At 45.4% G+C, this 27,420-nt stretch overlaps 1 protein-coding gene across 3 annotated transcripts in view; it reads left to right on the top strand.

Moving 5' to 3' along the window:
* Positions 1-27,420, top strand: part of PRMT8 (protein arginine methyltransferase 8) — a 168,042-nt gene that overhangs the window by 86,792 nt on the left and 53,830 nt on the right. The gene's annotated exons all lie outside the window — the stretch shown is intronic.

Below are 27,420 nucleotides of genomic sequence, written 5' to 3' on the forward strand. Positions count from 1 at the left end.
GTTCCTCACCTTTCCTTCCAATTTGCTCATCTGCTTCTCTCCTTGTCTGCCTGTCTCATGGAGGGCACTGCCATTCTCCCCTTCACCCCAGCCAGAAGTCAGGAATCAGACCAGAGGTCTCCCTTACTCTCACCTCCCCTGCCCCAATCTCAGATGATTTATGACAAAATCCTGCTAATTCTACTTTCTTAACACTGTTTACATCCATCTCCTTCTCTCTATCCACATTGCCCTAGATCAGCACTCACTAACTCTTCTTCCCAGCTCTTGCTCCGTGCCTGTCTCGTCTCCGCACTGCAGCACAATGCCTGGCCAACAGGACGACTTAGTGGATGTTGGTGGAATGAATGAATGAATAAGTAAATGAACTATGGGTAGAGATTGCCTGCTCAGGGGAGTAATGCAGGGTGGTTGTTCCACAGCTGGTTGGCATTGTGAGAAACCACCAGGCATCACCATTCTTCATCTCATTTGCCCTCAGTGAGCTGCTTGTGAATGAACCCACTTTAGAACGAGGTTTGTGGGATTCAGGAGACTGGGGCTGTTGTCCAGGCTCTGTAACTTGCTCATCATGTGACAGGTCCTTTTTGAGACTATTTTTGTCCCTGAGAGAACTGCAACACCGGGGATCAAAGGGTTTGAGTGTCTCAGTTGCTCTGCGTCTACCATGCAGCACTCTCCTTGGAAAGGAAGGACAAAGATAGAGATAGAGTGAAGCTGGAGAAGCGGCGGAATCTGTAAGGAGGTATCTTGCTAGTTTCTTAACGCAAAACATTGTTCAATCCCCCATCATCACCCAGTCGTCTCAGAAAGTTCTCTGTTCCTCTTTCCCTCAGGACAAAGAGGGCTTGGTCTTGGGGATTCTGGAAGCCTCTTTGCAGAGCCCTGACACCTAAACCAAATATGCGATGTACCTACTGAACAGATAACTCCTATTTCAGTTTCCCTTATATTTTGGCTTGAACAGGGATTTTATATCTAGTTTGAGTAGCTGACTGTGTGGCCCCCAGTAAGTCCCTCAGACCCTTTGAGCCTGCGTAATGACATCTTACCTGAAGACAGGGGCTGGGGCCCATGATTCTAGCACATCTTGGAATGTGTTCCTTTCTGTGTTTCCTTCTGTTACTTCTACTCTTCCAATTGCAGTTTTTAGGGAATGCGTGCGCTCCGTGAGAGTGCAGTCTTCTCTGTCCATGGTGAGTTCCCTGCCAAATTTTCTCTACTTCATTATATCTGGATCTTTTTGGAAAGCCAGCTATGTGGTTCTTTCATGTCACTTTTCCTGTCCTCAGCCCCTTTCAAGGGTTCTGGAGATGAGAGCCAGAATATGGGTATAGAGAGCATCATAAGTTATCAGTCTTGGAAAAATGTTTAATAACAACTATTTTAGTTCAGTTCATTGCCTCAGCAGATCCATTCCCTAAAAAAGTATTTTGTGGTACTTTATCCTATTCGATTTTAGATAATGAATAATCACAATTATACCAGGTACTGCTCTAGTGATTTCCTCCTAGGAGCCCACGGTGACTTAGCACATCTTGGAATCCTTCTTGAGCCCCCGGATACTGAAGGATCGGGCAGATCCGGGCAGAGGCAGGGGGCAGGGGCAGGATTTATTGTGATTGTCCTTTGGAGAGGGAAGCTCCAAGGAGGGGACTTTGTAGGGGTCAAAGAGTTGGCTGCAGGGCCAAAGTCAGGCTGTGAGCCCTGACTGTTCCATGTGTCAGGCTGCCTTGCAGATTTTCTAGTCTCTCTGAATTCATCCTGCCTTTTTTTTTTCTGTTACCCCTAAGGTGCTCTTTTGTTCACCACAGAACACTGAGCACTTCTGGTTCCTCTGAGGTTGGTATCCGGTTGGCTCAGTGTCAGAGCCCTGGCTGGGCTGGCACCAGGACCCTCTGGCTCACCTTGTGGGGGATGCCAGCACCAGATTGCTGTTGGGGTGTGGCTGGCATTCGGGCTGCAAGACGTGGTTTAGAGAGGGGTTGCTCACCCAGGCCTGCAGAGCCTCTCCAAATCCATCCGTACTTCCACTGAAGATGTCCAATATAAGTGGGTCAGGGTCACCCTGCCTCCAAGTGGAGTGTGAATAAATAACACGTGGAGCCTTTTTTCTGAGTGTGCCAGCATCCCACATGTGCCCTTCCAGTCTGCACCTGTCTGCACCCTGCTCTGGAGAGGTTTCCTTGCAAAGCTGACCCTTCTGGCTGGGTTCTGCCTGTGGGCAACAGGAGCACCAGTGGGAGGGCAACAGGAGCACCAGTGGGAGGGTGGGGGAGGGAGGGGCATTGATTCCCTCGGCCCCTCCCTATGGGGGTCACTGTCCACCTGCTCTTTCCCTGACCTGAAACTTTCGTGTAGCAGACCCCATACTCCTTCACGGCCTCTGGGTTCCAGTAACTTCTTCCCTCTTGCCTCCTACATCTAGGGGTCATCCTGGAGCTCCTCTCTTACCAATCCCAGGCAACTGCCACTTTGCTTCCTCTAAGCTATGTTGACAAACAGAAATTATGGATGCCATTCATCAAGCACTTGCTATGTGCCAGGCACTTTTCGAAGCTTTCTACATGAATTCTGTCTTTTAAATCCTAAAAAAATCCTCTAAGGATATACTAATATCTCCAATTTACAACAGGGAAACTAAGACACAGATGGGTTCAGCAAATTTCCCAGGATAACAAGGTTTCAAACAAAAGCAGTCCTATTCCAGAGTGCACTCAGCACAGGGTCTGGTCAACACGTGGTGGCTGTGGTTTTGATTGTGGTGGCGACTGCTCATTAGGATTGCTAGCTGCTCACATGTTTTGGATGAATTCAGAAAAGCAGACCTGGTTTGCAAAGTTAGGTCCACCCTCCACCTGCTCACTGGTGTGGTCCCTGGGCCAGTAGCATCAGCGTCACCTGGGAACTTGTTAGAAATGCAAATTGTCAGAGGGATAGCATTAGGAGATATACCTAATGCTCAATGATGAGTTAATGGGTGCAGCACACCAACATGGCACATGTATACATACATAACAAACCTGCACATTGTGCACATGTACCCTAAAACTTAAAGTATAATAATAATGAAATTAAAAAAAGAAATGCAAATTGCCTCCCCATCCCAGACCTGCTGAATCAGAACCTCAGGGGGCGGGGCCAGCAATCTGTTGTCCAGGTGATTGTGGACATGCTGGCTTGACAGCCACCACACTGCACAGAACCCACCCACATGCCCTGTGAGTAGAAGCACCTTGCTTTCCCGCAGGGGTATTTACGGTCTCTGCACTCTGAGCCTGGTGTGGATGAACTAGCAGGGCGGGCCCCATTCTCTAGCTTGCTCTGGGAAACAGGCTGCCTCAACACCCATGCATTGTCCTTAGTGCTGGCGGTTCCTATTTCCCATCTTCTGGTGACTGTGGCCAGCCAGAAGCCCAGGCTTCCCTGGTGGTTGGTTTCTCAGGTCTGTGTACCTGTTTGTCCTGGCTCTGTCTTTTGCTGGTCTTCTCCCTGATGAATTGAACTTTACCTGTAAGGTCTCTGGTAGCTCCAGCTTATATTTTGGCCTTGTGGATAAAGTATCCGCCAATAGTTGACCCAGCTTTCTTGGGCTCTGGAGTGCCCAACCTCCTTCTGAGATAAAGCAAGGCAGGGTGGGCCATTCACATGGTGGAGCATCTTAGAGCAGCATTGAGTGGGGCCAGGGCCATGCTTGGGCAGTTGAGGAAGCACTTTTCTTTACCACAGGCCCTAGGGCTCTCTGGTATGGAGCTACCTGGCATGTGGCAGACTGGGTCTCCAGGATTGGCTTCAGCTGCTCTGTCACTGTGCTTCTCTGTTGTTTTCTTTGCCTGGTCCCCTCTTGGTGATTTGTTAAGGGGTTCATTCATTCATGCATTCATTCGTTTGTTCATTTACTCATGCATTGCATTCAACAAATATTTATTGAACGTTCACTCAGCGTAAGAGACAGTTCTATAAACTGGGATTACAGTACGGAGGAGCGTGATGCTGCCAGCATTTACAGAGCTTTCATTTTATGGGGGAAACAGACAATAAGCAAATATATGAAGTGGTGTCCAGTGCTGAAGAGAGTTCTGAAGAAAACTAAAGCAAGTAAGAAAATAGAATGTGATGGAGGTGGCAGTGTTTGCAGAGAGGGTAATCTGGAGAGGGCATTCTGAAAAGGTGACATTTGAATAAAGACTTGAGTGAGGTTAAAGAAAATAATGTATACGGTGGTCGATTTCCAAGACAAAGGGCCTTGATTTGGCCTAGGTCAGCAAACTACAGAAGAAACAGGATATACTAGGCCCCTGCTTCGATAGCCGATGCTTGTTTGTTGGCCTCCCCCTCCCCACCTTCCCCCTCGCCCCTTAGTTGCGCTCATCCAAACCAAAAAAGTTTCATCTAAAATAAGAATTTACCAGTCTGCAAAATAGCTCACTTTTGTCCATTCTTATCAGCCTGCCCAGCTACTTAGGTCATACGTCAAATACTTTAAGAGCCCCTGAGCTAACTAGGATTGTAATGCATTGTGGGCTGCAACAAAATGCAGCAAGACAACCTAAAAACAACAACAACAACAACAACAAAAACAAAACAATAAAACACCTAAAGCCCCTACCCAACAATCAATAGGCAACGTCCAGGAAAATTGTAACCCCATAGTACTCAGCCTATGAGGAACCGGGGGAGGGACCTGTGCACCAGGGGATCAATTGCTTGTTGAAACTGTTCTGGGTGTGCCCGCTCATCAGACACCCGATCTTGTAAAATCGTCATTAAACGTCTCACTTTCGCGGTTCTCCGGGTCTCTGAGTCCATTCCTTGGGTTTGGATGGGTGACTTTGTTTCTCACAACCTGGTGGCCCGTACAGGGATCTCTGTGCCCGCGTGGAGTGAGTCTCTGGCCGAGAGGGGAGACACATCCCACTTGATTTATGTGGCCCGCTCTGTCCAGGTGTCCTGGCTCCCCACAGAAGCCATAGACAAACCCAACACTGTTATTAAGGAGACAGCGAAAGTGACACAGGGAGAAAAGCAGGCACTGCAGCAACCAGGCAAGCTCATGCATGAGCTAAGGTAGGAAAATTGAACTGTAAGTACTGCCTTGGTGGTTGGGCATCTTTGGAGGTCTTGGGGGTGCAAGAAACCTCCGGTAAGCGGGGCTGAGTACACAGAGGTGTGCAAGAAACCTCCATTAAGGGAGGCTGAGTACACAGGGAAAAGCTCAAACACAGAAACCAGCTGAAAATGAGAAACTGAAATTCTAGGCCTAGGGAACAAGGGAAAGAGGGAACTGAAAAACCCCTTCTAACATTCTCCCAGATAGTCTGCTGGGGAGAATGTTGCAGGTTTAAAGGGATAATCCTCAAACCAGGGAAAAGGAAAAGCAAAAAATAATAAAGTATTGCTGTTTTATCTGGCCTAAAGAGCCTATTTTCCAGCCTTCAGTCTTTTGGCCTAAGTTTGGCTCAGATAAGGATTGAGTGTGCCAAGCTTTAATTTTCTATGTGAATAATAAAATCCCATCCCCACAAGAGGAGATGGGTTATGCTCTTTGTTGGATTAGTGAACTAACCCACATGTTCCCCCTTAAAGAGAAAAAAAAAAAAAAGCATAGTAAAAAGCCCTTGCCCAATGAAAAGCCCTGGGATTCCCCAACACGCTTGCCCCCCTCACCATACATGTCACAAAGTAGAGGACAGGGAGATCGGGGGCAACAGGAAAGTCGGAGGAAGAGGAATCTGGGGGTCAAGAAGAAGCTAAACCCAATGCTCCCTTAAATCCTTACCTAAACTTGAGGAAAGAATTAGAACAACGTGAGAAGGACATTAAGAATTTCCCTATTCCTTGTAAACAGCAGGCATCTAATGTGCGCCCTCCTAGAGAAGCCTCTATGGGACAGGGAAGAGTTAAATTTGTGAGTGTACCTCTAACAAGTACTAGAGTTAGGAATTCTTTTTTTTTTAAAAAAAGGCCACTCTTGGAAAATCCCCTCAGTTTAACAAAGCAGCTAAATCAATTTTTAAAACCCAATTTTTGTACCTGGGCTAAGGTAATGTCAATCGTGAATATTTTGTTTACTGGGGAAGAGAGGGGAATAATGAAAAGGGCAGCCATAACCATTTGGGAAAAATGGCATCCTCCCAGGCAAGGACTCCTACCAGCTGAGCAGAAATTCCCAAATGCAAATCCCAGATGGGATAACAATAACCCCAGAAATCGGGCCCAAATGCAAGACCCTAGAAAGCTAATAATAATTAAAGGGATTCAAGAGTCCACTCCTAAAACACAGAATGTCTCAAAAGCATTCAAAATCCAACAAGAAAAAGAGGAGACTCCCTCTGTGTTTCTGCAAAGGCTCTTGGGGACCAAATAAGAAAATACTCAGGATTAAATCCAGAAAACCCAGTAGGGCAAGGCCTTTTAAAGGTAAATTTTGTGACTAAAAGCTGGCCTGATATTACTAAGAAACTGCAAAAAATTAACAAATAAAGTTTTAAAAAATTAAAAATTACTAAAGGAAGCTCAAAAGGCTTTTGTAAGAAGAGAAAAAAAGTTTAGCTGCTGACCCTGAAGGCAGGGGAGAGCCGGCCACACAGCTATATGTGGAAGCTGGCTGCTAGAAAGCTGTTAATAGAAGTGACTGCTAAATCTTTGTCATTTTGGCAGAACTGTCTGTCTTTGCAGACGGACAGAGGGGAGCCAGGGCCCAGCACGGCTCAGCTCGTGGCCAGAGAGAGAAAGAAGAAAAAACTAAGTGTAAGGGAAAAAGGAAACAGGGAATGACAGAGAGAGAGAGAAAAAGAAAATAAGCGAGATAGAGACTGGAAATAACAGAGACCAAAGGGAGACACTGAAGATGAGACTGGGGAGAAAAATAATGGAAAAGGAAGAAAGAGTACAAGAGGAAGTGAGAGGATGCGGAGAGGTTGGCAGGGCTGGGGGAAGGTTCTAGAGGCTCAAGCAACAAGGAGGTGCCGGGAAAGGGTGCAGTGTGGCCACTGAGGCGGGACAGGGCCCAGGAACTGGGGGATGCAAGTGAGAAAGGGATGTGGAGGAGAGTTTAGGATCAGGCTGCTTGAGGAAGAGTGGGTTGCCTATGGCAAAGGGTAGATGGCTGTTTGTGAGGTGGGGGTAGAAAGCATTGAGGATGTGGAAGGGTAAATGGATGAGATGACTATTAAGGTTTTGTTGTTGTTTTACTGAGAAGCTGTGAGTCCACCAGGGGCAGCTGTCAGTAAGGCTGCAGAAAGGCTGGGGGGCTACATAAGGAAGATCCAAATTAGGGTTGTAAACTCCAAGGACTACAGGGCCAGCAAATGGTGAGAAAAAGGGCTGCAGGGTTGGATGGGGACTGTGACTAACTCAAGAGGGCACACCCTGTTAAAGGGGCCATGGTTGCTCGGCTGCTCTTACAGTGCCAGCCCTGTGTTGCCAAATTGTCAACAAAACTTGGGAAACATCTAATTTTTTTATGTAAAATATAAGTTTTAAATGCTGGTAATCAGTTCAAAAATCTTAAAAACCCAATACAGGCGAAAGAGGATGCCACTTTGCCATCTCTGAAATAGAGAGAGCTCATGCTGGGGAAAAGTCTGCCGAGACGCTTTGAGGTGGGTTGTATGAAAGTTTCCCAGAGCCAGGCTGGGCCAGGGGAGGATCCTTGCAGCTGAGGAGGAGGAAAAGCCACTGAGTCCCCTCCCAGAGTGGGGACAAACTGGAGACCCTTTGCAGTTGCTGGGTCACCAGAAGGGGCGATGTAAAATACAAACAGTGCATCTCTCGGCCTGTCGGGAAAACCAACGGTGCCTTCAAAGCAAAGAAAGAGGAAAGGAGAGTGAAGCCAGGGATGCCTTTGCTCATGAGAGTGCCCATCAGGGAAGGAGCCACAGGCTGACAGCTCTTCAAACCAGCGGCTCTTGGCCCAAAGCCAGACCTAGCAGGACCCAGCCAAAGGCACTCTGGGAGCCCAGCTGTTCAGTCCCTTGCCTCCCCACGTTTCCCAGTGCACCCTGGAAAGGTGCCTAACATAACTCCAGCCAGTTTCTTATAAAAAGGAGAGGAGAATAAAAGGCATCAAACTGTAACTGTTTAAATATCATAAAATATCAAACTAAAGTTAAACCAAACCTTAAAAAACTCCACTACATAATGGAATAAGGCTGTTTGTAAGTGGGTCATCCCAAGTAATAGATGGTAAAAAAAAAAACACAATAGCTATGCTGTCATCAATGAAAACAAACAATCCTTATGTAAAAAAGGTAAATTACTCAATAATTGTTCAGCCCAAATCTGTAAATTATATGCTCTTAGCCAGGCCCTGAAGCTCCTATAAGGCCACAATGACACTATATATATTAATTCCAAATATGCCTATGGAGTAATACACACCTTTGGAAAAATCTGGACAAAGCAAGGCCTAATAAATAGCAGGTTGAAAGAATTGGTATATGGGGAACTGGTCAAACAAGTTCTAAAAAGCCACCTGCTCCCAGCAAAGATAGCCATAGTTAGGTAAACTGCCATCAGAAAAGAAACACTATAGAAGCTTTAGGGAACAGGCTTGTGGATAAAGCTGCTAAGCAAGTCTCCCTGGAGGAAGAAGTTAAACTCTGGCCTAATCCCAGATATCCCAAGGTGGTATTAAAACCCCAATTTTCTAAAGAGAAAAAGGAAAAGCTGGGCAAAATCAGGGCCACTCAAACTGAGGATGGGACATGGGTGCTCCCTGATGGGAGAGAACTAATAAGCAAACCCATAACAAGAGAACTAACAAACATCCACTCTGCATAAGGGAAGTCACTGGGGTCGCCCAGGCCATGTGTGATCCAATACTCAAGAATTATGGGTGGGCCAGGCATGGTGGCTCATGCTTGTAATCCCAGCACTTTGGGAGGCCGAGGCAGGCGGATCACTTGAGGTCAGGAGTACGAGACCAGCCTGGCCAACATGACGAAACCCCGTCTCTACTAAAAATACAAAAATTAGCTGGGCATGGTGGCAGGCACCTGTAATCCCAGCTACTCAGGAGGCTGAGGCAGGAGAATCACTTGAACCCAGAAGGTAGAGGTTGCAGTCAGCTGAGATCTCACCATTGCACTCCAGCCTGGGCAGCAAGAGCGAAACTCCATCTCAAAAAAACAAAAACAAGAAATATGGGTGTACGGGAATTTATACCCTTGCTAAGCAAGCGTGTGAAAATTGTGTAACCTGACAAAAAGTAAACAAAAAAATGTAGTCAGAAAACAAACTACCGGAGAAAGACCTCCTGAGTTAAGGCCATTTCAAATCATTCAAGTAAATTTTACAAAAATGCTCAAAATAGGGAGACTAAAGTATCTGCTGGTAATGGTAGGCCACCTCTTCAGCTGGGTGGAGGCCTTCTCCCTCCCAACTGCCACTGCCCTGAATGCGGTCAAAGTAATCTTAAAACAAATTATACCTAAATTTGGCCTGGTAGAAGGTATTAATTCAAACAATGGGAGCGACTTTACCTCAAGGGTACTAAGGGGAAGTACGGAAAGTTTACACATTAAATGGGATTACCACACACACCCCTTGGCATCCCTCTTCCTTTGAAAAAGTAAAAAGAATAAATCAAAGTCTCAGAAAGTATATTACTAAACTAATCTTAGAAACTAAAATGCCTTTGACCAAATGTCTCCCAATAGCACTCCTTAGGATTAAGACAGCCCCCACAAAAAACTGGAAATTGTCCCCTTACAAGTTGTTATATGGACTCCCGTATTTAGGTAGGACCACTAACTTTCCTACTATAAAACTCAAAAACCAATTTAAAAAAATTTGTATACTGGCCATATCCTCCACCCTGTCATTCCTTAGGTTAAAAGGACTTCTAACTCAAACCCTGCCTCTGAAGTTCACAGTTCACCACTTCCAGCCTGGCAGCTCAGTGCTAATTACCACTTAAAGAAAAACAAGCTCAGGCCGGGCGCGGTGGCTCACACCTGTAATCCCAGCTCTTTGGGAGGCCGAGGTGGGAGGATCACAAGGTCAGGAGTTCGAGACCAGCCTGGCCAAGATGGTGAAACCACATCTCTACTAAAAATACAAAAATTAGCTGGGCGTGGTGGTGGGTGCCTGTAATCCCAGTTACTTGAGAGGCTGAAGCAGAGAATTGCTTGAACCCAGGAGGCGGAGCTTGCAGTGAGCAGAGATTGCACCACCGCACTCCAGCCTGAGACTCCATTAAAAAAAAAGAAAAAAACAAGCTCCACCCAAACTGGGAAGGTCCCCATCAAGTGCTCCTAACCACCAGACCACTGTGCAAATAGCTAAACAAGGGTAAATACATTACACTAGGGTCAAAAAACTGGAAAACAAACAAACAAAAAACAAACAAACAGAAAGAAATGAAACAAAGGGAAAAGGGTAAATGGGAAGTGTATAAATCACCTAAGAAACCCTTAAAGCTAACTCTAAGGAAAACCTAAAAGGAAGCTATAAGCAGGCTCCGTCACTGGGGGTGGATGCGGTTAGAATTAATTCTACTACCAGGGGTAAGGGGGTTCACGATTATTAAATGGAGCCCGATAGAAAAAAAAAATCCCATCAAACTAATAGTCAGCAGAATTAAAACCACCACCCCCCAAACCATAAAGTTCAATGCCTGCCAAGTCTTACATTGTGAAAATTTAGGAAACCAAAGGCAGCTGTCACAAGCAAACAAATATATGTCCTAAAACAGGTTGCTATTGGGAAAAGCCCTGTGCTAGCTGAAATGGGGTCTGGTAAACCACCCAATTTCAAGGCTGGGTGAGTCACTCTTCCAAAAACAAACCCTTAAAAAAGAAAATACATTTGTATAAGGGCCCTACGCCACCTAACTGTAAAAATTTAGAATGCAATCCTGTATTAATTACCATAAACAACCCAGCTACTCTAAACCAGGAAGCTTGGAGGTATGGATTAGGAATAAATATCTCAGGAAGGGATCCTGTAGGACGGTTAGCTTTTAGGCAAGTCACCAACTCCACCCCAAGCCCACCCAGGATTACTGTCACTCCCCATCCCACTACTTCCTTTAACCCACCAGACAACCCTAAGAGAGTAAAAATAATTAAAATAACTAACTTAAGGCAAATTTAAAAAGTTAAGACTGAATATAGGGGTGTAAATGCCTGGGTTAAATGGGTCAAATTTTCCATACTAGCTCTTAATAAGAGCGACTGTTACGCACGGTCTGCTGGGCGGCCTCAGGCACAGGGTAGTTCTGTTTCCCCTGAAATGGAATACCAGTCCCAAAGGCAGGCATTGCATGTTGGCTCTGTACTGAAACAGAAATGCATGGGGAAATAAGACTGACAAAAGCCTATCATTGCTCTTTCCTGCCTTACGAAGGTCAAGTTCTAGAGCAATCCCCTTGTTCTCCATAGGGAATATAAACCCCTCCTTCTGCCTCTCTATGCAGGGGCAAAGTTCAATAAGCCTATGGGAAAACTCCCAATTTGTACACACATCCTAAACGTTACTGATGAGTCAAACAAAGGCGACTACTCGGCTCTTCATATGCCCTGGGCTAATGTCTGGTGGTACTGTGGGAAGAGAAACCTCAGTAACCTGTTAGTATCCAATTGCACCGGAACTTGTGCCTTACTTAGTTCAATTGGCCATTCCATTCACCTTGACATTCCATAAAAATCCCCAAGAATCCACATGGCCACCAAAGGTGGAAAAATTTAATAAGTTCTTTTAATTCCAACATTTATGGTAACTCAATAGGAGTTCCTAAAGGAGTATCTAATAAATTTAAAAACCAAAGAATACAAAAATAAATGTGGAAATGGGAACAATAAGAGTAAAAAGAAAAAGAAGAAGGTATTAAAGGAAACAACGCATACAGTGGTCCATTTCCAAGACAAAGTGCCTTAAATTGGCTTAGGTCAGCAAACTACAGAAGAAACAGGAAATACTAGGCCCCTGCTTCGATAGCCGATGCCTGCTTGTCAGCCTCCCCACCTTCCCCATCTTCCCCGCCCCTTAGTTGCCCTCACCCGAACCAAAGAAGTTTAGTCTAAGATGAGTTTACTAGCCTACAAAATAGCTTGTTTTGTGGGTTCTTATCAGCCTGCCCAGCTACTTAGGTCATAAATCAAATACTTGAAGAGCCCCTGAGCTAACTAGAATTGCAATGGATTGTGGGCTGCAACAAAATGCAGCAAGACAACCTGAAAAAAAAAAAAAAAGCACCTAAAGCCCCTACCCAACAATCAATAGGCGACATTTGGGAAAATTGTGACCCCATGTGTCCAGTCTATAAGGAAACGGGAGAGGGACCTGCCCACTAGGGGATAAATTGCTTGTTAAAACTGTGCTGGATGTGCTTGCCTATCAAACACCCAATCTTGCAAAACCATCATTGAAAGTCTCACTTTCACTGTTCTCCAAGTCTCTGAGTCCATTGTTTGGGTTTAAATGGGTAAGTTTGTTTCTCAGAAGGTGAAAGAGTGAACTATTCAAATATGGCCAGGTGCAGTGCCTCATGCCTGTAATCCCAGCACTTTGGGAGACCGAGGCGGGTGGATCACCTGAGGTAGGAGTTCGACACCAGCCTGGCCAACATGGAGAAACCCCATCACTACTAAAAATACAAAAATTAGCTGGGTGTGGTGGTGCATGCCTGTAATCCCAGCCACTTAGGGGACTGAGGCATGAGAATGGCTTGAACATGGGAGGCAGGGATTGCAGTGAGCCAAGACCATGCCCTCGCACTCCAGCCTGGGTGGCAGAGTGAGACTCTGTCTCAAAAAATAAAGAGAACTATTCAAATATAAGGGAAACAGCTAGTGCATAGTCTCTAGGTGGAAACCCTTAGTTTGTGGGTGTCAGGTAGCAGAATAAAGATCAGGGTGACAGAGGCTGAAGAGCAGAGGGGGCTGGGAAAGTTGCAGGGCCTTGTGGGTATGCAGAGGATACAGGAGTTTGAGGATCAAAGTTTAGAACTCTGGAGCACTGAGGGGATGGCCGTTGCATTCTGAATCTTCCTACTTCTCCATTTAGCATATGGCCTTCCTTTGCTTCTAGAGATTGCCTTTTCTAGGCTTCAGGACCCACAGATATTCCTTGGGAAAATGGTCTTTTGGACTTGTTCTTCTCTCTTTCCCATCATTATTGGAATGTGCTTTCCCCCTCCTTTTAGGAGTGAAGAAACCTCATGAGTGTGTTCACACTTACATGTTTATATGACAAGTAAATGCTTAAAAGTCTTTGATTTGAGAGTTTGGGAAGTGATAGAAATGATAGAAAGGGAAAGGCTGTGTCTAGATTTCACAGGCCGTAAGTCTAAGGATTGCTGATTTCAGTGGTTTAAAACCACCAAAATAAATAAATTTGTCTATTTCTCCTTGTGATTCTATCAGATTTTTTTCTCCAATCGTTTTATTTTGATAAAATACACATAACATAAAATTTACCATCTTAACCATTTTTAAATACACAGTTCAGTGGTGTTAAGTACATTCACGTTGCAGTGCAACCATCACCACCACCCATCTCCAGAACTCCTTTCGTCTTGCAAAACTGAAATTCTACCCATCAAACACCACCAACCCCCATTCCCTCTTCCAGCCCCTGGCAACTACTGTTCTGCTTTCTGTCTGTATAATTCTGACTGTGCTACCTTTTATAGGTATAGTCTTACCGTTTTTGTCTTTTCGTGTCTGGCTTATTTCACTTAGCATATGTCCTCAAGGCTCATTCATTTGTAGCATATGTCAGATTTTTCTTCCTTTTTAAGGAAGAATAATATTAAAGTGTGTGTGTATACCATATTTTATCTATTCACCTATCAATGGACACTTGGTTTGCTTTCCCATTTTAGCTATTGTGAGAAATGCTATGTGAACGTGGGTGTACAAATATCTCTTTAAGAATGTGCTTTCAATTATTTTGAGTATATATCTAGAAATGGAATTATGGGATCACATGGTAATACTATACTTAATTTTTTGAGGAACGGTTATACTGTTTTCCACAGCAGCTGTGCGATTTTACATTCTCACCAACGGTGCACAAGAGTTCCAATTTTCCACTCTCTTACAAACACTTGTCATTGTCTTTCTTTTAAAAAATATATATTAGCCACCTTCCTGGTGTGAAGTGGTATCTCATTGAAGTTTGGATTTGCATTTCCCTAATTATTGATTCTATCAGTTTTTGTTTCATATATTTTGTGGCTCTTTCATTAGATGAATAAGCATAATTCCAAACATAACAATTGGAATTGTTATGTCCTCTTGATTGACTCCTTTATCATTATGAAATGATCTTTTTCTCAGTAATATTATTTGTTCTGAAATATACATTGTTTGATATTAATATAGCTATTCTAGGTTTCCTTTCATCAGAATTAACATGGTATATATCTTTTGTCATCTTTTTACTTTTAAGCTTTTATTATGTTAAAGTAAGTTTTAAATAGAATGGCATATGGCTGTTTGTAAAATCTAAAGTGATAACCTCTAACCTCTGCCTTTTAATTGAAGTGTATAGACCATTTACATTTAATGTAATTATTGATGCAGTTGGGTTCAAACCTACCATCTTGCTATTTGTTTCTCTATTACTTATCTGTTCTTTGTTATGCTTATCTTCTTTTTCTGCATTTTGGGGGCAATCTATAACCTTTTGTACTTTTACAAAGTGGCCACATTAGGGTTTATGGTATATGTATTGAACTTATCATCATCTACCTTCAGGTAATATTATAGCACCTTATATACAGTAATCCCTCTTAGCTGCAGGGGATATAATCCAAGACCTCTAGTGGATCCCTGAAATCAAAGATAGCACTGAACCGTATATGTACTATTTTTTTTTATCTGATAACCAAGACAGTTAAGCTACTAAGTTACTAATGGGTGGGTAGCATATACAGCATGAATATGCTGGACAAAGGGATGATTCATTTCCTCGGTAGGTGGAAAGTGAGATGATGCAAGATTTCAACTTACTACTCAGAATAGTGTGTAATTTAAAACTTATGAATTGCCTACTTCTGGAATTTTCCATTTAATATTTTCAGGCAATGGTTGATATCTGGTAACTGAAACCATGAAGAGCAAAGCCATAGATAAAGGGAGACTACTGTATAGAAACCTTCAATGATATATCCCCATTCCTCCCCTTTTGGCCTTTGTGCTATTGCTGTCATTGATTTTATTCCTACGTATTTATAATTCTTACAAGATTTTAAAAAATTTAAATAGTTAATGATCTTCTAAAGGGATTTAAATAATAAGAAAAAAAGCCTTTTATATTTACACATAGAGTTACCCTTTCCAGAGCACTTCATTCTTGGTGCATACCCAGATTTCCACGTGATATTGTTTTCCTTCTGTAGTGTGCGCCTGTGAATGATAAAATCTTTCAGTTTTTGTATGTCTCTAAAAGACTTTACTTTACCTTCATTTCTGAAAGATATTTTCACTGGGTATAGAATTCTAAGTTGACAGTTTTTTTCTTTTATCTTTTTGGTCCTCTGAAGATGTTGCTACCTTATCTTCTAGCTTGTGTTGTTTCTTATGGGAAGCTGACTGTCATTCTTATCTTAGTTCCTTTGTAATATATCTCCCCATCCCCCTCTACCCCTGCCACTTTTAAGATTTTCCATTTATCAGTGGTGTAGAGCAATTTGATTATGTACCTTGGTATAGTTTTTTTACTCCCTCACGATTCTTGTGTTCAGGGTTTGTTGGGGTTTTCAGATCTGTGGGTTTATGATTTTCATCAATTTGGAAGATGAAATTCTAAAGCCATATTTCTTTAAACATTTTTGTGTCTCCTCTTCCTTCAGGTGCTACAATTACGTGCATATTAGGCTATTTGAAGTTGACCCACAGCTCAATGATATTCTGTTTAACTTTTGTTCAGTATTTTTTTCTCTGTGGGTTTTTTGGATGATCTTTATTGCCTTGTGTCAAGTTCACTAATATTTTCTTCTGTAATGTCTAATCTGCTATTAACCTCAATCAGTGTATTTCCTTTTTATTTCATATAGTTTTTATCTCTAGAAGTTCAATTTGGGTCATTTAAATATCTTCCATATCGCTACTTAACATGCTCAATCTTTCCTCCAGCTTCCTGGAGGAAATAGAATACAGTTTAATAAGTACTCTAATGTCTTATATACTAATTTCATCATTTGTATCATTTCTCGGTTCAGTTTTGTGTGATTGATTTTTTTTCTTCTTTATAGGTAGTATTTTCTTGCTTCTTTGCAAGCCTAGTAATTTTTGACTAGATGCCAGACATTGTAAATTTTACCTCATTGGGTGATGGATATTTTTAGATATTTTATGCTTCTAAGCTTTGTTTTGAGATGCAGTTAATTTAGACAGTTTAATCCTTTTAGATCTTGCTTTTAAGCTTTGGTGGGATTAGAGCTATCTTTGGAGCTAATTTTCCACTATTGAGGAGAACAACAACAAAACACCTCTTCTGAGTATTCATGAATTATGAAGTTTTTACTCTGGCTGGGGAGAGCAAGAACTATTTCTGGCTCTGTGAGCCCCACAGAGAAGTCCCTGTGTCTTTTCAGTAGTTCTTTTCCGAGGCTGTGATAGTTTTTTCGCATCCATGGTTTGATCAGTCTCAGCTGAAGGCTTGCAGGGAACTCTTTACAGATCTCTGAAGGCTCTTCTCTGTATAGTATTTTAATCTACAAGACTCTGCATTGCAGACTTTATCTGTCTTGCTGTCCCCAGATTCCCACCTTCAACTGAGAGAGATTACTGGGTCTGCCTGGGTTCCTGTTCTCTGTATGGTAGCCTGGATAATCCTTCTAGGCAGTAAGCTGGGGTAATCTTAGGGTTTACCTCATTTATTTGTCATCTCTCAGGGATCATGGTTTTCTATTGCCTAATGTTCAATATCTCAAAACCTATTATTTCTTATCTTTTATCTGTTTTTTTAACTCATTGTTGGGTTGCTTGGGAGTGCTTTAAAAAATCCAGTTTCTTGGAATCTGTATTGGCTAATATGAGGCCACCTTTTGAGCAGACATGCATATTACCCAGTGGCTGACGTTATTCCCTCTCTAGCTGGAATGCCAGTATTTTCAGTGAGTATGTACATTGGAATTTCTGGTTAAAGAAGTCAGTCACTTCTTCTAAAAATATGAGTGGAAATATAATTATTTGGAGTAGATGGGTTTGCTAGAATTAGGTGGAAGATGTCTAGAAAGAGTCTATGGAAACCAGGTGAGAATATAGATTAAGTTGGTATGGCTATGATTTTGGCCAGCAACTTGTGATTTTCTTTCTCTCTTATAACATGATTTTGTAGTTCATTTTTCTCCACCTTCAGCTCAATGGCCAGATGATGGAGCCTGAGAATCTATGGGGAGTCAGCTCCTGGATCCTCACCAGTTATGCTCTATAGGCTGAATCAGTCAGTCAGCGTCTCTGAACCATGGCATCATTACCTGCAGAGAGGGCTTGTACTACATGGGTGCAAAGAGATGGTTGGAAAATGTCTAACAAATACACTTAGATCTGTATTTGAAGCCACTTGTAGTGTGCGGAATTATGGATGCTTAATAAATGCATTCTATGTTTGCAAGATATGTTCTTCTCCTAGAAATCTCCTTATCTCCCAGGAGATAAGACACTTCTTGGTAAAGACATTTTGAGTACCACTGAACCCTCCAAAGAGTATTGAGTATTATTGAGATTCTGATGATTATTATTCCCAATTTTGCTTTTCTTCCTGCCACCTCTCTGCCCTCTCAAGGGAAGTGAATGCTCTCTGATCACATGGTGGGAAAGGGCCTCCTTCACTCGACTATAATAATAAATTTATGAAGGGCAACATTCACCCAGTTGAAGTGTAAGTGTACCATTATCACATCTTTATTATCTAGCTTTATACTAAGTATTAAGAGGGAAACACAGACATATAAAATCTGGTTACTAGTCTGAAGGAATTTACTTCTTGTTGTAGAAGTAACACCTACAATTGTGAGATAATCTTCAGGAGACAATTTGCCAACAAAATAAATGGGAACATAGCCCATAGTTTCAGATAAGCAGATGCCATAGGAGGTCAAAATAGGAGCAGGAGAGACCCAAGCATCAGGGGCTGGAGAAAATGACTGATTTTCAATGATGGCTACCTTCCTAAAGATATCAATCCCATAATGCCCAGAAAGCTCAGAGGACGAAGGGCAGAACCAAAGGCTTGAGAGTGCACAACGTGTAAGGGAGGGGCCAGGGCCAGGCAGCCAGCAGAACAGGGCTCTACGGGCAGCCAAAGCCACTGTGTCCTGTGCCAGGAAAGGCCCAGAGATCATCTAAAGATAGCACCCTGGCACAGAGTCATACGGCGAGAGCGGGAAGCCTGGTACTCCTGTACCACACGCTCGAATTTCCTCTGAATATTTACACGCTCAGCATCTTCCAGTCATCACCATAGCCCTACGAAAGAGGCGGGATAGAAAATCATTGCCATTTGGAGAAGAGGAAACTGAGGATAAGGAAGGCTCAATGGTCTTTGCACAGTGACATGAACAGGGAAGGAGAGAAGCAAGTCCAGAACCCACCGGTGCTGTTTCTGGCTGTGTGCCTACGAAGCGGGTACAGGGAAAACTCCTCTGAGGACTCCAGCCTGGGGTAAAGAGAGTCATGAACATAGCATAGGTCCCACAGGGATGATTTGACCCAAATCTGGAACTAAAAGTGTAGTCTAACTCCAGGCAAGGTGAGGGTAAGAGAGGACACTGGCTGTGTGTTTCTACACATCTGCCCATAAAAGAGAGTGGAGAGGGAAGCCAGGGCTCCGTAACCCCCTTCAAGTCAAAGGAGGGGAGGAGGCTCCCTTGCCTTGGGGAGGGAAGAGGGAGGAAGAGGAGGGGAATGCATAGGGAAGTCTGCTTTTTAAGCCCATTAATGAGGAAGAGCCAAGCATCCAATTAACCTGACATCTCTTGCAGCCAAAATATCTGAGGATATAAGAAGCGAATTTAATATGTGGAGGCTTGGGAGACAAGTGACTAATAGTGGAAAACAGCCCCAGTTTATTTAAAAAATAGGTCAGGCCCAACAAATCCGATAGATTCCCTCTCAGCACTTACGGATCCAGGAGACAGAGGGAGTGCTGTGTGGGTGCAATGCCATTTTGATTTGAAGCAGACATTGTTGTTGTACCACAAAGAGACAGCCAGGGCTGGCAGGAGGCGCCCGTGCACAGCATGCAGCTGCTGAGGGCGGCCTTCGCGTCAAGCGTCTCAGTGACCCTGGTCAGGACAGCGAGTCCCTACCAGTGACCGGCCCAAGGTCACGAAGCCTGAAGGTGGCGGCGCCCACACCCAATCCCAGCCCCTCTACTCTCAGAGCTAAAGTGCTCTCTGTGGCCTTGGGTGCCTCTCTTCCAGATGTCCTTGGTCCGGCTCTGGGAATCTCGGTTGGCTCTGAGATGGCAGCACCAGGCTGCCATCTGAGAGCTATGGCAGAGCTCAGGGCTTCAGCGAGGAAGAGAGAAGGCCTGAAGCTGTCCTCGGCACTGTCAGGACGGGGTTCCTAGCCACCAGCTGGAGAGCCTGTTAACATGCCCAGTGTTGGGTCTCAGTCCCACCCTGATTTCATTGGTCTGCGGTGGGCTGGAGATCCACCAGCGACGGCCGACATGGATTGTAAAACAGAAGCACTGTTTGAAGTCGGAGCCCAGGTTCTTTCAGAACGTTAATTTCTAGAGATGTTTATAGATCTCAGGAAAATGTGTGTCACAGCCATAAATGTGATAGTAGTAGATGCCCTAATTCCTCTTAGAAATTTATATTATATAATATTTATATAATATATTTAATATATATACTATAATAAAATCATTTATTTTAGCATTTTAAAGGCTTAAAAGTATTGCAATTAAGAATTCTCTTTATGTAATCCCAGCGCTTTGGGAGGCGAGGCAGGTGGATCACCTGAGGTCAGGAGTTCGAGACCAGCCTGGCCAACATGGTGAAACCCCGTCTCTACTAAAAATACAAAAAAATTAGCCTGGCATGGTGGCGGGTGCCTGTAGTCCCAGCTACTTGGGAGGCTAAGGCAGGAGACTGGCGTGAACCCAGGAGGCAGAGCTTGCCGTGAGCTGAGATCACGCCACTGCACTCCAGCCTGGGCGACAGAGTAAGACTCCGTCTCAAAAAAAAAAAAAGAGCTCTCTCTTTAGCTTATCTGCCCAAACCTACTTGCCATGGAACCTTTTTCTAGGAGTACAATGTGGGAAAATGTTACTCTAGACCAGTGGTTTTCAAACTTTATGGTGTATCAGAATCACCTGCTGGGACCCGTCCCAAAATTTCTGATTCATTGGTTTCTGTCCTTCAAGGCCTGGGAATCTGCATTTCTTACCAGTCCCCAGGTGATGCTGGTGGTCTGGAGACCATACTTCAAGAACCACTGCCGTAGACCCCTCTGCAAGCCCTGGCTCAGCCGAGGGTCCTGGGAGGCCTCCCAGAGTGGGAGGGTGGAGACTGAGAGCAGTGGGCAGCAGGAGCTAAGAGAAGGGGTTTCCAGGAAACACAGCCTTGAGGAGGCTTGACTCTAAGGTAAGAAAACCCTATGTAGGGATGGGCTCTGCCAAGATCCCAGAGTTAGAGTCAGAGATTCTATAAAACAGGGGGTTCCAAATGCGGGACAGCCGACCCTCTGTGACAGGCATCAGTGGCTTGCCCCCAACATCCAGGCCTGGAAAAGGCAGACCTGGAGAGCGTCTGTGCCTACGAAGCCAAGTCTTGTGAAGGGCATGAGGCAGACGACTGAAGAATAAACCAGAGCAAGCTGGGGAGCCCGGGAGGCCACATGCAGAAGACAACACCGTCTCGCAGGACTGGCAACACCTAGATCAAGCTTGTCCAACCTGCAGCCTGCACACCGCCCAGGATGGCTTTGAATGTGGCCCAACACAAATCCACAGACTTTCTTAAAATACTATGAGATTTTGTTTGGATTTTTATTTTTTAGCTCATCAGCAATCGTTAGTGTATTTTATGGGTGGCCCAAGACCATTCTTCTTCTTCTAATGTGGCCCAGGGAAGCCTGGACAACCCTGACCCTCCTCCCCTTTGCCCCCAGACTCTGAGCTTCCAGCCCCGAGGGTAGGAAGCAGCAAGCTAGAGCTACCTACCCTAGCGCAGTACACCCCTCTGAGGGGGCTGACTTCATCTGCCAGCCCCGATGATAAGACACAGGGGTGCAGGAGAGTAGAGAGAGGGTGCATGTAGGGCCGTCTTGGCCAAAGGCAGGCAATAAAGCTGTACTTTTGCTTTCTTAGGTGATAGGAGAGGTCCCAATGCCCAGCAGAGCCCTTGCTTGTCTTGCTGCTGCCTGACATTTCACATAAGAATGTTCTTTTTTTCTGCAAACCTCTGGTCCCTATCTAAGGGCAGGCAGATGGTTCTGGAAGAGCTAACCCTTTGTGTAATTATGCACAACGGGAGCCACAGCTTAGATCACAGCCTGGTGAGTAAACACGGGTTGAAGAGAGGTGTGGTGAGTGTCTAAGGGCGACACTGGGCAGAGGGGCTGGCACGAAGATGGGCAAGGAGGGAAGAAGGTGAAGGCAAAAGAGTGGGGTGAGGCCCAGGCTGGAAGCCTCCTGCCACCCCTACTCTGTCCCCTCCCACTGCGATCCTCTTTCTTCCCTCCGTGGGCCCTCCAGGCCAGGCAGGCGGCTGCTGAGGACAGACGACTCAGGTTAGAAAAAGCTCTCTTGACATTTGCAGAACAGAGCAGGATTTGGCTCCTCTAGTGGAGCCTCTTGTTCTCAGGGAAATCATTTTAAAGCTTGGGCTCGTGCCAGCAGGAGCCATTTATAGCCCAAAGGGCTTAGGTTCACTTTGGCTGCCTGGTGCAGAGAGTGCTGGCTTCCCTCTCCCCTCTGCAGGCTGCCTTCCCCCTTCAGATGTCCAGCACCTTCACTCTCCTTCCTTAAAGCTTCTTTTTCCTCTCCTCTACCACCTCTTTCCTATTCTCTTGGAGGTTCCAGTTCCAGATCCACCTCCGGACCTAGATTCCCCTAGGTGAGTCTAAACAAATTCCTTTCCTTCTGTGGGCCTCAGTCTCTCCATCTGCACCCTGACACCTATTGTCTGCTCTCTTTAAACTCTGTCACCTTGGAGAGGTGCCTGCCTGTGCCTACCTCCACTGAAGCACTCTCCTCTGTCTAGTTATTGCCTGTTGACTCTCTTTCTGCCCTCAACACTGGGCTTCCTGCCTGGGCCAGCTGTGTTACCCTTTTCTGAGCACAGGGCCTGGCTCCTGGCAGTAGCTCAGTTAAGCTTGGTTGGGCCAAACTGAGCTAACCATGGCATCAATTTCAAGAGCACAGGTTTTGGCATAAAACAGATACTGGTTGACATCTTGGTTGTGCTGCTTGCTATCTCTGGGCCCTGGCAAATGACTGGACTTTGTGAGCTTTAGTTTCCTCATCTGTAAATGTCAGTTACTATGAGGATTTCACGAGATGGTGTCTATCTATAAAGTGCTTGGCGCAGCGCCTGGGGCGCAGTGGGCCCTCAGTCAATGTTAGGTCTCATCACCATCATCATCATCTGCCATCTACCTGCATTTTCAAGGGATGTGGGTTAGGTCAAATATGCTCCCCCAAATCCCCACCCCTGCTTGTGGAAATCCGACCTACCCTTGAAGGACGAGCTCACAAGCTCACATGCCCCTTCTTCAGGAAGCCAGCTTCCTCCTGTCTCCAGCTCTGCTGTGTCCATAACCTTTCATCTCTGTATTTAGTGGGGCCGAGGCCTGTTCACCCCAGTAGAGTGGGTAGACTAAGACGATCGCACTTTATTTATTAGGGAGAAAAACTGTGCTGAAGCTGCCCTGGGTAAGGCCAGTCTGGGGGCAGAACACTGTGTTGGGGGAGTCCTGATCAGCCGCTGGCGTGGTGAGTCGAAGGCAAATCACAAGTATTGACAGTGGAGGGTGATTCTCACCATATCAGGGAGGCAGACAACATCGGGAGACCTCCAGCAAGTAACAGGGCCCTGGGCCTGGGCCTTTGGACGGAGGTGGGGAAAGAGCAAGGCAGGGTGCTTTCTCTGCCCTGGGGCCCAAGAACCCAACAGGACAAGGCTGGAGGCGATGGTGCAGAAACAGGTACCAGAACCGACTCCAGGGCAGAGTAGGCAGGGCCAGACCTCCAGGGTGATGTGGGCACAGGAACCCTGGAAGGGACTGGGGGCACTGGAATGTCCAGTGGGGAGGAACTTGGGCACAGTGAGCAAATTGGAGGTGAGATAGCTGCAGCCATGAGCAGACCAAGACGCTGATGTTGAGAGTCCAGCTGCTCATCCGAGTGTGATTCCAAATCAAAGTCACCTTCACTCAGAGACTCTGCTTGCCTGGTGTGGCTTAGGGAGGAGTTGAGCCTTCTGACTTTACGGAGGAGACCACTGTCATCCCCCAAGACCTATCCCCTGTGCTCCTCAAGTCTCAAGAGCCTTCAGTTGTGGCTGAACAATCATGTATATCTCTTGGAGATGCATCTGGATTCCTATAAGGGTTCCAATTTGCCTGCATAGGATCCATAGAATACCCATATGTCTCTTGTTTCTTTCACAGGGCTGGCACAGTGCCTTGCTGTTGTAGAAGTTCAGCAGGTAGTTGTAGAATTTAAAAGCATCACCCCATGTAGCTGAATGTTCAGGGATCACAGGCCACGGCTGCTTCCCACCCACTCCCAGCCTTCAGGGAGAGGGCACGCCTGTCAGCCAATGGGCAGAGTGCCAGGCTGCAGACCAGGGTCTGGGCCAGTCATTTATTTGTCCCCATGACCTGTGGCTATTGAAATGAATGCCCCCAAATCCATGCATCCTTTTGCCTCCTGCATGGCACACAGCAGACACTTCATAAGCTGGCTGTTGGGGAGAGTCTCAGGGAGCCCCATGGAAAAGAGAACCTTGGAATCAGAGTTGAATGACAGCTTATGGGTGCTGGAGGCCCCTGTGACCTTGACCGTGCACAATGCCCAGGCCAGCTAGGACTTTTTCCTCTCCTTAATATATTTAAATGGAGTCAATACTGGGGTCAGCTTCATGCACACAGCCTTCTTCAGCCCTAGAGGTGAGGTGATCTGCACAGCTTCCTGAGCAGGGTCCTCCCTGGTGGCTGAGGTGTGGAGGGCCCCAGCCAGGCTGGATGGAGGTTGACTTTGTTTCGGAGCCCTTGCTTGGACACCGGAGTTCAATGCTCGGGCCACACATCCTTGGAGGAAGGGCAGCCTGGAAGTGGTGGAACAATCTGTCATGATCATATTTTTGTGTAATCAAACACTCTTCCCATAATACCTTTAATGGCCGCATAGTGTTCTATTGTGTGGCTACACCACAGTTTAATGTCTCACTTTGTGGAACATTTCAGTTGACTCCTACCTTTTGTCACTAAGGACAGCATTGTCATGAAATTCTCAACAGCTACATCATTATGATGATCCATGATTCTCTTATGGTAAAGTCCACAGAACTTCAATTGCTGGGTTAACGGATTTGTGCTCTTTAACACTTCAAGTACATTTTACCAAACGGCCTTTCTAAAAGTCTTGACCTATGTTCATTCCCACTAGAAATGTGTGAAAGGACCTCTCTCTCTGCAACTCTTACATATGCAGAGCTGTGGTTGTTTTGGTGGGAGAAGAGCTTATCTGGTATTTAAAAGCTGTAAGTTTTCTATTTGAATTTGAATTTACCTGATTTCTAATGAGGTTAAACATTTTTGTTGCACATCAACTTGCCATTTGTATTTCACATGTACTTGCCTCATGTGAACAGATTATCCAATCCTTTCCCCAATATTACATTGTGGGTGTTCATCTATTTTTGTATTGGCTTGTAAGAGCTCTCTACGTATTAAGGGCATTAACCTTTGTCTGCCACATATGTTAAAATGTACTTCTCGGTTTATCATTTGCCTTTTAATTTTGTTTATGATATTTATTGTCTGGAACTGCATTAATGTCTTCTTGCTAGACATCTTCTCTTATATGACTCAATGACATTTCAAACTCTGCATATCCAAATTGAAATTCATTATTTCCCCCCACCCCAACCTGCTCTGCCTGCTGACTGGCTTATTTTTGTTAATGTCACCACCATTTCCCTAGTCACCCAGGCTTGAAATGTTGAAGTCATCTTTGATTCCAGCTCCTCTCTCTTCCCCTACATTTTGTCAGTTGCCAAAGCCTGTAGAGTCTATTTCTGCACTTTCTCTGGCAGGCAGCCCCTCGGACACCCCAGTAGTTCAGGCTCTCATTATTTCTTGACTGGACTTTGAACATAGCCTCCAAAGTTCATACTTTGCCTCTCTTCCATTCCCTTCTTTTCCTTGGCCCCTCCTGTGTGCTGCTACCACATCTATCTTCCTAAAGAGGAGCCCAAACACAGAAGTCGCTGCTTCCCTGGTTACAAACCGGCAATAGCTCCCCGTTGTCTTTTTATTTAATTACGACCTCTTAGCCTGGCCATAATTTCCTTTCAAATGAATCTCTCACTGTCTCAGCCAAGCTGCTCCCAAACAAACTCACTGCTCTCCCGCCTCTTGGTTGCTCAAGTTGTCTCTTCCTCCACCTGCCAAAATCCGTTCAAAAAGCTCCCACTTCACCCCACCTCCTGCTATCCCAGGGCTTCCTGACTCTCTGCATTAAAGTGAATTCTCTTTCCTGTGAACCTCCAGAACAATTTGCTTGAACTTCTCTTATAGAACAAACCTTATTCTAGCATCTATCAGAGACAATAAGGGTCTTAGAATCTAGAAAACAGGGTCCTGGGAGGGCACAGTTCCCACACGTCTATTTCTTCCACAGGACCTGCACGCTGCCTTGCTGTTGGAGATCTGTGCAGTAGGCAGTTGTGGAATTAAAAGCAACACCCCATGTCGCTGAATGTTCAGGGATCACAGGCCACTGCCGTTTCCCACCCACTCCCAGCCTCCGGGGAGTCTTAGCCTGTGGAGTCCCAGGAAGCACATGGAAAAGAGAGCCTTGGAACCAGAGTGGAGTGACAGCTAAGGGGTGCTGGAGGCCCCTGTGACCTTGACCATGCACAATGCCCAGACCAGCTCCGACTTTTTCCTCTCCTTCACATATTTAAATGGAGTCGATATTGGGGTCAGCTTCATGCACAGAGCCTTCTTCAGCTTTAGAGGTGATTCTGCAGCCTGCACAGGAGTGTGCACTTGACACAGTCTATTTTTAGCCTCCCAGAGACCGTGAGCAACATCCCAAGCTGAGAGTGGGCACACCTGCTGCATTCTAATGAGGCAGCCCCACTCGCCTCTGCCAGCCCACCCGGGATCTCACCGACCTGAAATCTGATGTTGCTAAACTGGGCAGTCTGTTTATTTCCCAAGGGCGGTAGCCTAGATACACTGGGAAAATGGGACCATCCCACTGCCCCCAGCTCACTCCCCTGCAGCCCTGGACACAGAACAGTCTTGGGACTGCACGGAGTGATTCCACGGAGGGGATGAAATAACTTGGCTTTCTTGATCTTGCTGTGTCCTAGGATTCCCGTTTCCCTTGCTAGAAAGGAGACAGTAAGTCTGAGCTGACCCAGCTCACAGACAAGAAAATCGAGACATAGAATAAGGACATGATGTATGTAATAATCATAAGCACTTACTATGTGCCAGCCTGTTCTAAAGTCTTTCCATATATTAACTCCTCCAAACTTTTGGACAAATTTTTCAGGTAGGTTTTATTATGATTTGTGTTCTATAGAGGAGGAAAAGCTGAGGCACAGTGATGACAAATTATTTCCCAAGGTCACACAGCCAAGAAGCGCTGGGTTTCAGAGTCAGGCAGTGTGGCTCCAGGGTTTGTACTTTCAGCCAGTTTGCTATCTGCCTCCTAGTATCTATTTTTAATTTTACTAGAGCCAGGATAGGACCCAGGAGCCTGGATTCCCAGCCCTAGAGGACTGACTACTAGATAATACTCCTTTTTTTATTTTTCTAGTTCAGCCCTGCTTTGAGGCCTTTACTGTGCCTTGTACATCTGGGTCTCCCGCACTCCAGGCAGAGGAGGTCTCCTGGCATAACTGCTTCTGTTGCAGTGTTTGAGCTTCTGGGCTCCAATTGCTGTCTCTGGGCTCCAGAAGCTCTGTGGACCCCCATCTCCTTCTCCCTGCTCCGCCTAGCCTGTGGAGGACCAGGGAGCAGACAGTGATGGGCAGCAGCAGTGGATGTAGAGCTGGGCTGGGCCTCAGGATTGGGGCACCCAGAAATAGCAATAATTGGTCGTGTGGAGGCCATCAGTGTGGGTATCCACAGTGCTGAATTCAGGGTAGAACTGTGAATCAGAAACTAGGGGGCAAGATAACAGGTAGGAGACACCAGAACCTAAGACATCTGCATTTTGGGGGCCGTATCCTCTTCTAGCTTGATGCTGCCTGTTGAGTGGAGAGAA

This window comes from Pan paniscus, chromosome 10, assembly GCF_029289425.2.
Source record: "Pan paniscus chromosome 10, NHGRI_mPanPan1-v2.0_pri, whole genome shotgun sequence".
In the NCBI taxonomy this organism is placed as follows: domain Eukaryota; kingdom Metazoa; phylum Chordata; class Mammalia; order Primates; family Hominidae; genus Pan; species Pan paniscus.